Source organism: Betta splendens, chromosome 19, assembly GCF_900634795.4.
Source record: "Betta splendens chromosome 19, fBetSpl5.4, whole genome shotgun sequence".
Classification (NCBI taxonomy): Eukaryota; Metazoa; Chordata; class Actinopteri; order Anabantiformes; family Osphronemidae; genus Betta; species Betta splendens.
The window spans coordinates 16,301,217-16,313,779 of NC_040898.2; the positions used below are offsets into that span (position 1 = coordinate 16,301,217).

The 12,563-nt window shown below is 43.7% G+C and overlaps 1 long non-coding RNA gene across 1 annotated transcript; it reads left to right on the forward strand.

The window, feature by feature from the left end:
- The first annotated feature begins 5,593 nt into the window (after positions 1–5,593).
- LOC114846362 (uncharacterized) lies at positions 5,594–12,397 on the forward strand. Its single transcript, XR_003784024.3, has 3 exons — positions 5,594–6,066; positions 9,577–9,758; positions 9,864–12,397. It is a non-coding gene; the product is annotated as an uncharacterized LOC114846362 (long non-coding RNA).
- The last annotated feature ends 166 nt before the right edge of the window (positions 12,398–12,563 follow it).

Below are 12,563 nucleotides of genomic sequence, written 5' to 3' on the forward strand. Positions count from 1 at the left end.
AAGAAAGAACAAAGAGCTGATCCAGAGCCAGTTTATCAGAGAGGACAAAGAGGGGCAGAGGGATCAGGAAACATTAATCCACCTGTCAAATGCCAGTGGAGTGTGAAGGTTTAGAATGGAATGTAAAATAAAGAAAGATTCATCAGAACAACAGACAAACAAACAAACAACCAAACACAGACACCCAGAGATAATTAAGACCCTGGTTGGTAAAAACAAGTTATTGACATCTGTCACCACACACACACACACACACACACACACACACACACACACACACACACACACACACACACACACACACACACACACACACACACACACAGATGTCTGCTAGAGCTAATCTGTATGTACAGAGGACTGGAGGGAAACATGTGGAGCCAACACATCAGATTATGACCCTCTGAGGGAATTCTGCTGCAGGATTAGCTGGAGGTGGGGGTGAGGGGTTTTGATGGTGAGAGGGGTGAGGGGGAAAGTGGTGAATCCCTTTTATTTTGATTTAAAGCTTAATTTATTTAAAGTCTCATCTGAGACAGAGGAAGTTGTACTTTATTCTGTAATCACAGTTTGCCTGTCTGACGTCTCCACGGTAACAAGATGTAAATAAGTAAACACTTTCCACCCTTTAACGACAAACACTAAGTCCAAACATCCAATAATTTCCTCAGTATAGCATTATTGCTCTGCAGCATTTGGTCACAGGCAGGCGCCAGGTCTGAACATGTTGAGGACGTGGCAGCTGCTGCTTCCTTTGACTTCGGTTAAACTTCCCAGAGTGTGGATGGCGCTGTCTGCCGCTGGGACACGATCCTTGAGTTTATAGATGGATGAGAACTCTCCAGTCTCCAGGACAGTCAGGACACTGTCTCTGCTCACAGTTGTGGCCCTGCTGGGTTTATGGAAATAGATCCACTCACAGCTCACTCTGCAGGTCAAGGGTCATCTGGTAATGAGACATGTTTGGGAGAATCTACATCAAGTAAATGAATTCTATCGACCTCAGGACGTGACTTTGTGTTTGTGCTGCTTGGCTGAGTCCAGAGGTCAACCAATAATGAACAAGTTTAAAGTCAGAATTAAAGTCAACGTTTCCTCCACACTAACAACAACAGCTTCGTAATTAATCCTCACTGTATTATTTAACATGAGCAGCTCAATAAATCTGCTGAATCACTGAGCAGGGTTGGAGCCGACTCGTTTCTCTGAGGTCACAACATTTCACTTTAATAAGAGAAGAAGAAGCTGGGCGGTAATTAATGCCATGAAGAAGTTGACTGTGTTTAAACCAGGGCACCTTCTTTTGCTCCCTTCACCTCCTACGCAGCTCAAACAGATCCAACCGTTACAGCCGAAGTTCACAGACTCACTGATCGTGTTTTAGCAGCGACATCCACATGTCGCTGCTCCGTCCATCCAGCAGTCTGTCCATCTATGCCTTTGTCCGTCCATCCATCAGTTCTAAGCTGAATTGAAACATGGAAACTGCATTAGCAGCAGGATGCTAACATTAGCCAATAACAAGTGTGCTGCCTGTGTTAGAACCAGATATCCCCCAGAGAGCAGTGAGAGAGCAGCCGTCATCCCCCACTCCCCTTCTCAGGTGGGAAACATTAGAGCAGTTAAGATTAAAGAGCGAGGGACGAAGAGGAGAAGATGTGAAGGTTTAATCAGGAGCTCGTTAACGACACTCGATGTCTTTAACATGTCTTTGACAAGCATTTCCAGCAGCTTCCTGCTTCCTGTGACCTCGTTAGAGAATGATTGTCACAGACTTCAGTGCACAACTACACCTCATAGCAGACCCTAACTGAACCAGAACCAGAACTGACCCTGAACCAAGTCTGTATTGTGTTAACAATTTCCATAGTAACCATCTCTGACGATCATCCAGGAATGATGATAATGATGCAGGTAAATGTTGAAATGTTAATGCTGCAGGAGTTAACACACCTTCACCTTTCATCTTTTATTCATTCCTTCATCTTTATCTGCAGGTTTTATTTAAAATGGCCACTTCCTCTGTCCTGTCCTTTATTTGATTTGATTTATCACAAGCTATTTCTTAATTTTTTAGTTTGTTGTAATTTTTTCACTTTTTCCAATGTCTAATCCTGATTTACTGTGAATATGTTATTTGCGCTCCACATGACAGGTGACAGGTTCAAGGATGATTCCTGGAATCTCCTTGAACCTTGTGAACCATCTTTTGATCCTTAGAGCGCTTTAAAAGCCTTAGACTTTCAGAGGATCCTGTCCTGTGAATGGCCGTCAGGGGTCAGGTGTTAAAAAAACAAACAAATTTTTACAAAAAAAAAATAAACAAAGGGTTTAAATTACTTCAGCCATTCTTCTTGTCTTCATTTACAGCAGAGACATAAATTATGATTGATAACTGTCCCCCTCCTCACCTGACGTTGCTGTGTGGGGTCGTTATAGAGACAGAGACACTAAGGGTGTTTTATTGGCTGATCTCCGTCTGTTTTAACGAGCTCTCATCAGGAGCTCGTTACCTCGTTAAGGTGCGAAGGGGTCATTAACGAGACAAACTGACCAGCCTCTGGACACGCCTTGTGTCTTACACACACACACACACACACACACACACACACACACACACACACACACACACACACACACAGAGCTGCATGATGACCACATATTAAAAAATTTCTTTCCTTTTATGGGTCTCGTTAAGTTTTCCTATTTTTAGGGCCTCCACCCTGACCATTTCACACACACACACACACACACACACACACACACACACACACACACACACACACACACACACACACACACACACGTACTGTAAAGTAAACCTAAACCTGATTCTGACCTGACTTGTTTTGAAACAGGCCTGTGAGGAGGTGGAAACCAGAGAATGTCTTCAGGGCACAAACATGGAGACAAGACCACCCTGGTTTAATACTTGCAACATTTCCTGCAGGAGGAAAAATATGTGATTTGTCTTGATTGGCAGACATCAATCAAATCTTTAATTGAGTGGTTGTGGGGTAAAAGTGTAATGAGACATGAAATGGAAAAATAGCAATAAGAGACGTACGACTTCCTCCAAATGTTACAAAGACACTTGAGTAGAGTACGTCGTTTCACCAGCCGTGGGACTAAAATGTGAAGCAGGCAGATAAAGAAGAATATTATAACGTGTCAGAAACACTTTCAAACCCTGACGAGTGCGTGTTTCCCCCAGCGATGGGAGCTAATCTTCTCTGATGACCGCTGGGAACGACATGATCGTCACATCATCTGACGACAACAACACACTCACTGTAACACACACACTCTCCACAGTAATTAGTCGTCCTGTGTTCCTGCTGCCAAGCTGCTACTGTGGGCTCTCAGCTGCCAATCACTGCCATCCCCTGTGTGATCCAGCAGCCAATCAGCTGCAGAGACGGAGCCCTGCAGCTACAAACAGACGGACAGAGAGATGAAGAGAAGGAGAAGAGAGGAAGACGGAGGAAGGAGGAGAGGGAGTCAATTAAAAAAGGAGAAAGCGATGTTGTGCTCCAGTAAAATGAGCAAACTATTGAAGGAGCACAACATCTGAGACCACATCCAGATCCAGCATGTCTTCTGTAGCTCAGACCTCGTCACATCATCATCAGAGGGTGAATTCATTCTGTGACCAGGTTTATCGGATCATTTCTGCAGACAAGTAAACAACAGACACGACCATGTGACCCGAATGTGCAGCCATTAAATTCATGAGCTTAAAGTTAAGTGTGGAGGAGTGACAGGTTCTGTAACATCAGCAGATCTAAGACCCGCTGATGCTTTGGGACCTTTAGTTAATTAGATCCAAACTGGTCTCTGGACTGGTCCACCTGTATGCCCCTGTCTTTACCAGATTGACAACTTGAGTCGACTCCAGTTCTTCTGCGAGTCTTCTGAGGACTAAGCAGTTGATTTAGAGTCAGTTTGTCATTTGAGCAGCAACGTGAAACATACTAAGAAATTAATAAGTCAGTAGTGGACAAGATATGGAGAGATGCTGATAGTTTGAGATCATAGCATTGGGAGCGTTTCTCCTGACTTTGTAGGAATTAAACAGGAGGCGGGCTTGTTAACAACTGTTAGTGAAGGCCAGAGAACATTTACACCCAAAACAAACAATTCAACAAATAAAATAGAAATTATTCTTTTAAACACACAAGCTTTGATGGTAACCAGTGGATTTGGGTCCTGCCTCTATCCTTAGTAATTAACTCACTCACTCAACGTTACATCCTGCCTGTTAAGCTCAGGGCCAGATCCTCAAGACTAACAAGTTCACACAAACTAATTAAATCTGAGTCCACGCTAATAATAAGTCAGGACACAAACAAGCTCTGTTACACAGGGGAAGAATCACCACAACCTGGTTCAGCATGAAGAAGAACAAGTGACAACAGCACCAACAAATGAACCTGGTTCTACCCCAGTCACATACACACACACACACTGACCTTTGATCTTTGGCCTCTGACCTATTAAATGTCAGGGGTCTGAGGCTGATCTGAGTCCAGCTGTGTGACCCAAACAGATGTGCTGTTGGTGGGACTGTGTCTTTGAATCCTGATAAACCTGATGCTTCAGACACCTTTATCATCATCAAGGCTTTTGTTTGGATCTCAGTAATTCTTAGTTTGACCTCAACCAGGATCTCAGTGCGGTTCCCACCATGCAGGCGTCCGTCAGCTGCTGCTTCAGGAATTAACCTTAATTAATCATCATCAGTGTCAAACTCTTCACTTTCAGCCCAACTGTTATTACAGGGTGTAGATGCTGAGTCGGAGAAACGCAACCTCACTGTTATTTAAATGTGTCGAGTGGGGAATCAGCTTCTGGCAGCAGAAGAGCGCTCGGCTTTTAATTAGCTCTGTCAATCAGCACCTTCACACTCGAGCCGCCTTCATTTCTGCAGGTCAGTTTGTGATTGGTCTGTTTCTACATGTCAATCAGACTGCTCCACGTTTCTCCTCCAAAGCAGCTTTGAAGTCTTTTCCTCATCTATCACTTGAACATTTATAAGTTATTCTCTGTGACAGAACCCTGAAGGACATCTTGGGTCCAGACAGAACCCTCTGATTGGATCACTGGAGTCAGGTGATTCCTGATCAGGACCAGTTTTTTCTATACAGCACTTTTTGAAAAATGCTCAAGCCCTAGTGAAGCTTGACAGTGATGTGGCTGGACCTGAGTCAGAACCTGGAACCTTGTTGCGTCAGGAAGTAGCCAGACTTAGTTGTACAAGTTTTTAATGGTTCTGCCATCGTCATTTAATGCTGAAGTGTGGAGGCAGCTGAAGGTCACAGGTTTAAACGCTGAAGCTGTGGCAGTGCCCTGGAGCAAGGCAGCAGCAGAGAGTCCAGCTGTCGGCTGTCTGCTCCTCACTAATTAAGATTAATGAGTTAACTCGTTAACTGATGCTTCTGAGGAGACTTGGGACGGGTCAAGGAGAGACAAGCGTAAAACACTGTGATGGCGTGACCACACCTCTCTGTACTTTCTGGTTTTGTCCAAATAGAAGTCTCAGGTGAAAGCAGGCTGATTGGCTGATTGGCTGCAGGTGTTGACTCACTGCAGTGCGTGTTTCTGTGGGTTTATTCAGACGTGTGTAACAGAGCCAGCAGGCAACGTTAGTTATTAACACAGCCGCCGCTTAGAAACCACTCACAGGGTTAAATATTAAGCAGGAATGGGTCCTCTTCAAGTGGTTTCTCACCGACTTCAGTCCATTAAGCAGCTGACAAACGAGAATCAGAAGTCTGGTTTATTTTAGCAGAAAAAAATCATGTTTGGACAAAACATTACAGCGAGCAATGGTTCAACTAATCATCTGAATAACTGAGAGGGAGAAACCGAGTGTGCCTAACGTATTAACCAGCTGAGTTCAAGATGTTAAAAAGCCAATGGCTGCTGCATACATTACTGTTGAGTGAGTCGGTACTGAGGGTTTTACAAACCAGGATCAGTCGCTGTTCTAACCTAAAAATGGACACAACACAACGCCGCAGCAGAGGTCAAAGGGTTCTGGTCCAAAGCCGGGAAAAGGACAAGGTTTGGAAACACGCACAGACGTACACACACACGCACACACACGCACGCACGCACGCACACACACACACACACGCACACGCACACACACGCACACACGCACACACACACACACACACGCGCACACGCGCACACACTCACGCACACACACACACACACACGCACGCACGCACACGCACACACGCACGCACGCACACACACACGCACACACACACACGCGCACACAGGCATGCACACACGCATGCACACACACACACGCACAGGGGCAGGGGTTTATAGGTAGGACAGCATTCGGCCTGCAGCCAAACAGAGATGAGAGGTTTCCTGTTTCAAACCACTCTGACACATGAATAAACCATAACGCACGCAGACACACGCAAACAAACGTTTGTGTGCTGGAGGTAAACACAGCACTAAGCAGACCTAAACATCTCTCAAGCCTTTGTTTTACTGTGTGTGTGTTATTCTAATTGCTCTGCTTCATGCTTGATGTAAATGTGAACAAATAGACCTGATTCTTTAGGAAAGAAGGAGAAAACCATCGTTAAACTTTGATGCGCAGTGAATTTTTGAACAGTTTGTTAGACGTGCATGTGAGAGCACACATACATGTGTATGTGTGTGAGTGTAAGTGTGCATGAATTATCCAGCTGTGACATGAAATATTAAGACTGACGTCAGCTCAGATCTGCTTCACTGCTTCATTCATCCAGACACAGCAGTGCATCATGATCCAGGTCCGTCCTGGTTCTGTTCAGCTGCGTTTTCATTTCTTCCTTTCTCCCGCCCACTCTCCACTAGCTTTTGGTGCTTGTTCTGTGAGGTGCCTGGAGCTGAAGTCCAGTGAGTTTGGACTCTGTCCTTGGTGGGTTTGGACTCTGAGATTCAGTACTGTATTCAAAGCTAACATTTAAAACTGACTTTGGATTTAGACATGTTTTTGGTTTTACAAGGAAAAACACTCAACTTGTAGACTTGTTTACCGTTACTGTGGTAAACTCTGTATTTACGGACACAGTACAGTAAGACTGATACACACAGTCTGTGACTTACTGCAGATCTTAAAATGAACTGGAGTTTTTATACCAACATGGTCACCATCACACACTCACCCAGTCCGGCCAAACGCAGTCTATCACATCACACTAATAGACTGCCAACTGGTCAACACACACACTGCAACACAACACACACATTCAGAGGGCGGTGACCTGCTATTACTGAGCTTTTCTGCTTCACTGCAGCCTGGTAATGATGGTCAGCTTGTGTGAGTGTGTGTTCCTCAACGTGTGTGTGTCTGAAAGTAGTAATGTGTCGGTTGAGTAACTGAGTGATTGACAGCTCCTCAGAGAGAGGGAGAGAGGGAGGAAAAGAGGGAGAGAGGGAGGGATGACAGACAGCGTGACAGGAGAGGAGGAATAGAAATGGAGAATTGGAAAAAACAGGAAAGTGTGAGTGTGTTGACCCGACTCGCTCCATGTCCAGAGTTCAACATCAGACCGACACAGAATAAAATGGCTGCCACACACACACACACACACACACACACACACACACACACACACACACACACACACACACACACACACACACACACACACACACACACACACACACACACACACACACACAGGTTTTTAATTAGCCGTGTAGTTTTAGTTCAGTGATCAGCTCCTACAGTGTTTGCTGCCTCCCGCAGAAACACAACAGCTCATTTTATCCAACACACACAGAGCCGGGAAATTAACACAGGTTAAATCAATTTCATTTTGTGCTTAGGGGATGAAACGTTGAGTCTCTGTGTCAACAAACAGCAGTAGCGTTACACATGTTCATTAAAACTCCATTTTCTGCAGCAGCTTCTATTGACCTGCTGTATTAATCCAGTGATTAGGTTTAATATGGGGCCAGTTCGGTCGGTGTTGAGCTGCTGAACTGTGGAAAAGCAGACAAACACTGTGAGCTCAGCACAATTAAAAACCCAAAGCTTGATTGATTCAGCTTCCTGTTCTGAACTTCAATCACTGTCACACACAGGTGGAGGACTCAGAGACAGTGCTCCAGTGTTTTAGCTTCAGCTTTAAAATGAGCTTAAACTGTTTGACTATGACAGTTTGTCTTTAACTTTTCTTCTTTTTATCCTCATCTGTCTTCATCTCTCCCTTCCTCCTGCTCTCCATCGCTCCACATTAGCTCTCTCTCTCCTCTATTACCTCCCTCTCTCGTCCATTAGTAACACCTGAATCCTTCTATTAGATTGAGGAAGTCGGCCTCATAAATTCGCCGGCGTCTCAGCGCAGCCGAGCGCCTGTTTTTGATAATGAAAGGATCTGGGCTTAAATTCACATTACCTTTGTAATGTACTTCATGCTTGATCATATCAGGCTCTTTGATTTTATTAATGTCTCTGAATGGATTTCTGCCTCTCGCCCCCGTCCATCTCCGTCTGTCTGCCCCCAAACATTTACTCCAACGGCGGCTTCGTCCTCCGAGCTGCTGATGAAGGTCGAGGTCCGCCACCGGCCGCTTCAAAGTTGTTCGGCTATTTAATGGATGGATGTAAAATTTCAGCCAGTTCGACTTCAGCAGATCTTCATATGTTTAAACTGAATACAACCAAATTTTAAATGGTATACTTATTACTGAATGTTTTGCAGGGGGTTGAGTGATTACTCTTTGTGCTGCAGCTTTATACCTGTTTGTTCATCATTATTTAGATCAGTATTGATCAGTTAGGAAAGGTAGCTTTAATAAGCTTAATATGTAGCTTTAACCCAGGTCTAAGCCTAAACCAGGGTTGACCATCAACCAGACGTCAAACCAAAGTTGGTGCAGTGACAGTTTGACAAGCTGCGCGTTGGGAAGCAGTAGAGCAGCAGCAAAAGGTCGGAGGCTCAAAGCCCTTTGTGTGTGTTCAGAACATTTCATTGGTTAAAAAAATAAATAAAACCAACAAAATGTCCAATCAAGGCTAAATCACTGACCAAAGCCCGCCCCTTGCTGTCAGTTTGTTGATTTGATTGACAGCAGTGTATTTTCATGGAATTATGCTGCACCATGGCTTTAGCCTTCATTGGGCGTCAGGGTTTTGTTGACCTGAACCCAGACTATCCTGCAGGTTGATCCATTAATGAATGGGTGGTACCAAGGATACCTAAAAGTTGTGTAGTGGTTCCACACATCGTCCTTCAGGAGGTTCTACAAGCAGAGGAGTAGTTGAGGAAGTTGTTTGTCCAACTGGAGAAGAACCTGTTTTAGCCACAGTAAATGTTGTTGGCAGCAGGTTTATTGATACTTGACTCACCTGCGACAAAGGTTTAAGTTCCCCCTGCTCTTTACTCGTGCGTGTGCGCGTGTGTGTGTGTGTGTGTGTGTGTGTGTGTGTGTGTGTGTGTGTGTGTGTAGTATTAACAGGACTTTATGGAGCTCGTATCATGAAAATTGATTAGTCGTACAGAAAAGAAGGTTAATCGAGACCTTAAATAAGAACTATAACTCGCCCTCTCTCTCCAGCAGGGTGGAAGGTGTCACCCTCCGGTGCTTTATGGCGCCGCCGGCCTTAACGACGTCTAACAAAATGTCAGCAGCCGACCAATGATGCGCCGGCAGCCAAGACAGAGAGATTTAGTCAAGTGGGAAGTCTTTAAGAGTCATTTTAGAGAGCAAGATAAAAGAATGGGGGAGGGGAGACGAAGGTGAGAGTCGAGTCGTTTTGTGCTGAGGCGGCACTTTGTCCGTCATTCCATGAAACAGTGTTGCCCAGCGCAGAGACGCCTTTGTTTGTCTTCTCACCTTTACAGCCTCCAGCTCCAGGCCTCCTCCGCCCACTGCTCCGTTCCTCAACCCAGGTGCATTTGGACTGTCCACGCTGAACCAGCGGCTCGTTCTTTACTTCCTGTGGAGTCATTCAATTTATTAGTCAAAGTCAGTCGCTCCTGATGTTTATTTTCTGCTCCAGGTCCATTTTTAGTCAGTTGTATAGAACTGTTAGCTTCTGCTTAGTGCAGCGTCTGGTTTCTTCCACTGCTTCCTCTGAAGTTTGAGTTTTAGCCAGCTCCACTGTAATAAATCTAGTGTATGTTCAAAGAGTGACTCGTGTCATTTGGGTCTGTGTCTGTCATGGTTTGAGGACAATCCCAAATTGACCAGAACACGTTAGTCAGAGTCTAAGCTGATAGTAAACAAACATCTGTAAAGACTCTGCCTGATTTTGTCTGAAGCAGGACCAACATCCATCCATCAGCAGCCATCAGCTCTAATGGTTCACTGATCACTAAAAGCTGAAATGTTCCCTCTTTAAATGCTAATTTTCATGTGTGTGTTAATGGTTGTATGGTAGGCTTGAGTCTGTGTTCTATAAATACATGTGAACAATTATTTTCTAGGCAGTGAGGAAATCCATCAATAATTCCCTTGTTGCTGCAGAAGCACAAAAGCCAATCAGGAGAAAACAGGGAATCATATTTATAAACCTTAAACTGCTCACACAGCAAAACGCTGTGTGTGTGTGTGTGTGTGTGTGTGTGTGTGTGTGTGTGGTGACAGATGTCAATAACTTTGTTTTTACATAGAAAGCAACCAGAGACTTAATTATCGCTGTGAGCAGCTTTGAACGAAGTGACAAATGAAGTTTCAACATTTCGGAGCAAACAAAATATGAACCAGCTGCTTCCTGGTAAATATGTGAAACAAATGTGTAAATACAGCAACTTAAAAATGTAATATCTATAATTTTACTCCTTCCATGAATCTGAAAGTTTTGTATTTAAATGGAAATAATAAAAAAATCTGTACAATAAAAAACAAAAAAAGCTAATGAACAATAATTGCTGATGCTGATACAACAAAATAAAAAATAATTAAAGATACATTTTACTCTACAATCAAAACTAGGAAATAAACCTGGTAATGAGACAGATGCAGCAGGAGTTAATGGACAACGTCTGCAGCTCGATGCACCTCCCACCTGTGCATCTTGTTATTGTACTTGTTTATCTGCTGGTTCACACATGAACAAAGATTCATCTTATTTTTACTTGGGGCTTTGGTTGAGACACGTTTTTAAGCAGTTTAAGAAATTTTCATTTCCTGCCCTGTGTATTTTGGGTTACCCTCTGCTCCTCGGTTGATCCGAATCAGAATCAGAATCAGAATCAGCTTTATTGCCAGGATAGGTACTGGTATTTGTACTGGTACTGATCATGTACTGGTTAATAAACTGCACAGAGTGAAAGGTCCAGAATGTAGATCTGTGCTCTGATCAGGATAAAGATACTGTCAAATACTTTTTACAAAAACAAAGTCTTGCAAGTTTTGGAGTCAAGATCTCATCTTGACCTCCACAGTTTTCCTGAACTGCCATGTCTTAATTACATTTCTCACTGTGGAAACTGCAAGCTGACAATGCTTTGCTATCTTCTTGTAGCCTTTGTCTGCATTGTGAGCATCAATAACTTTCATGTTTAGAGTCTTAGAAAGCTGTTTAGAAGGACCCATTGTTGTTGAGGGCTCAAAGTATATGTAAAGCTTTGTAATTGGCATTCACTAATGACAGCCATACATCAGAGCTAATGAGCTGATTAAGGTCTGAAACCTCGGAGGCACAGTGCCACAATAATGTTTTTTATTTTTTTTATCTTTGTTCAATCAACACAGAGAGACTGTGTTAACATCAACAAAAATCCCCAACATCTGTTATTTATCCAGGGGTGCCTAAACCTTTGCATATGACAGTATATATGTGTATATAATGAGTTTTAGATTTTATAAACAGAATCAAATTAATATAATTTTTAATATGAATGAATGTAAAAGAGTTGTAATTTCACCTCACAAATTCAAACTACTATCTTTATTATCTAAATCGGCTAACTACTGCATGCTACCAGCTGCTGATCCCAGATGTGTATCAGCTGTGATGCAGCCTGCCAGTGCGTCGCTGAGTAGAGGCTTGTGATAAAGCTGTGTTAATCAGTAGAAGAAGCTTTGTGGTCGAGACAAAGGAGCCTAATAGTGGCTTTGTTCCTGTGAGGATTGCTTTGCTCGTCATTAAAGACAGTGGACAAGTTCACTTAACCTACTTAACAGGAGGCTCACTGACGAGGAGAAACTGCAAACCGAATCCTTATTATCGTTCTGTTTATGACGTGACCTACAGTTGCTGCTATAAGACACAGATCAGAACTCCCAGTTCCTGAGCTCCCATTGCTTAAACTTGCTTCTCTTTTCCTTAAAGCCGACCGACGCATTGGTCCTGATGCCATAAGAGAACATTTTAAAAAACAGCAAAAGCTGGGGGAAAATAAAACGCTGATACTGGGGGTTTGTTCCCCAAAGGAACTGTTTCCACACTGTAGCAGAAAAACATTACCACAGGCTCATCTCCAGCCACAGAGATGCGTCGTCTTCCAAACATGTGCTGAAGTGCTGCAGCTCAGAATCATTTTACTTGACCAGGAATCTTTGGACGAACCCTCACCGAGAACTTCACTTCACGCACT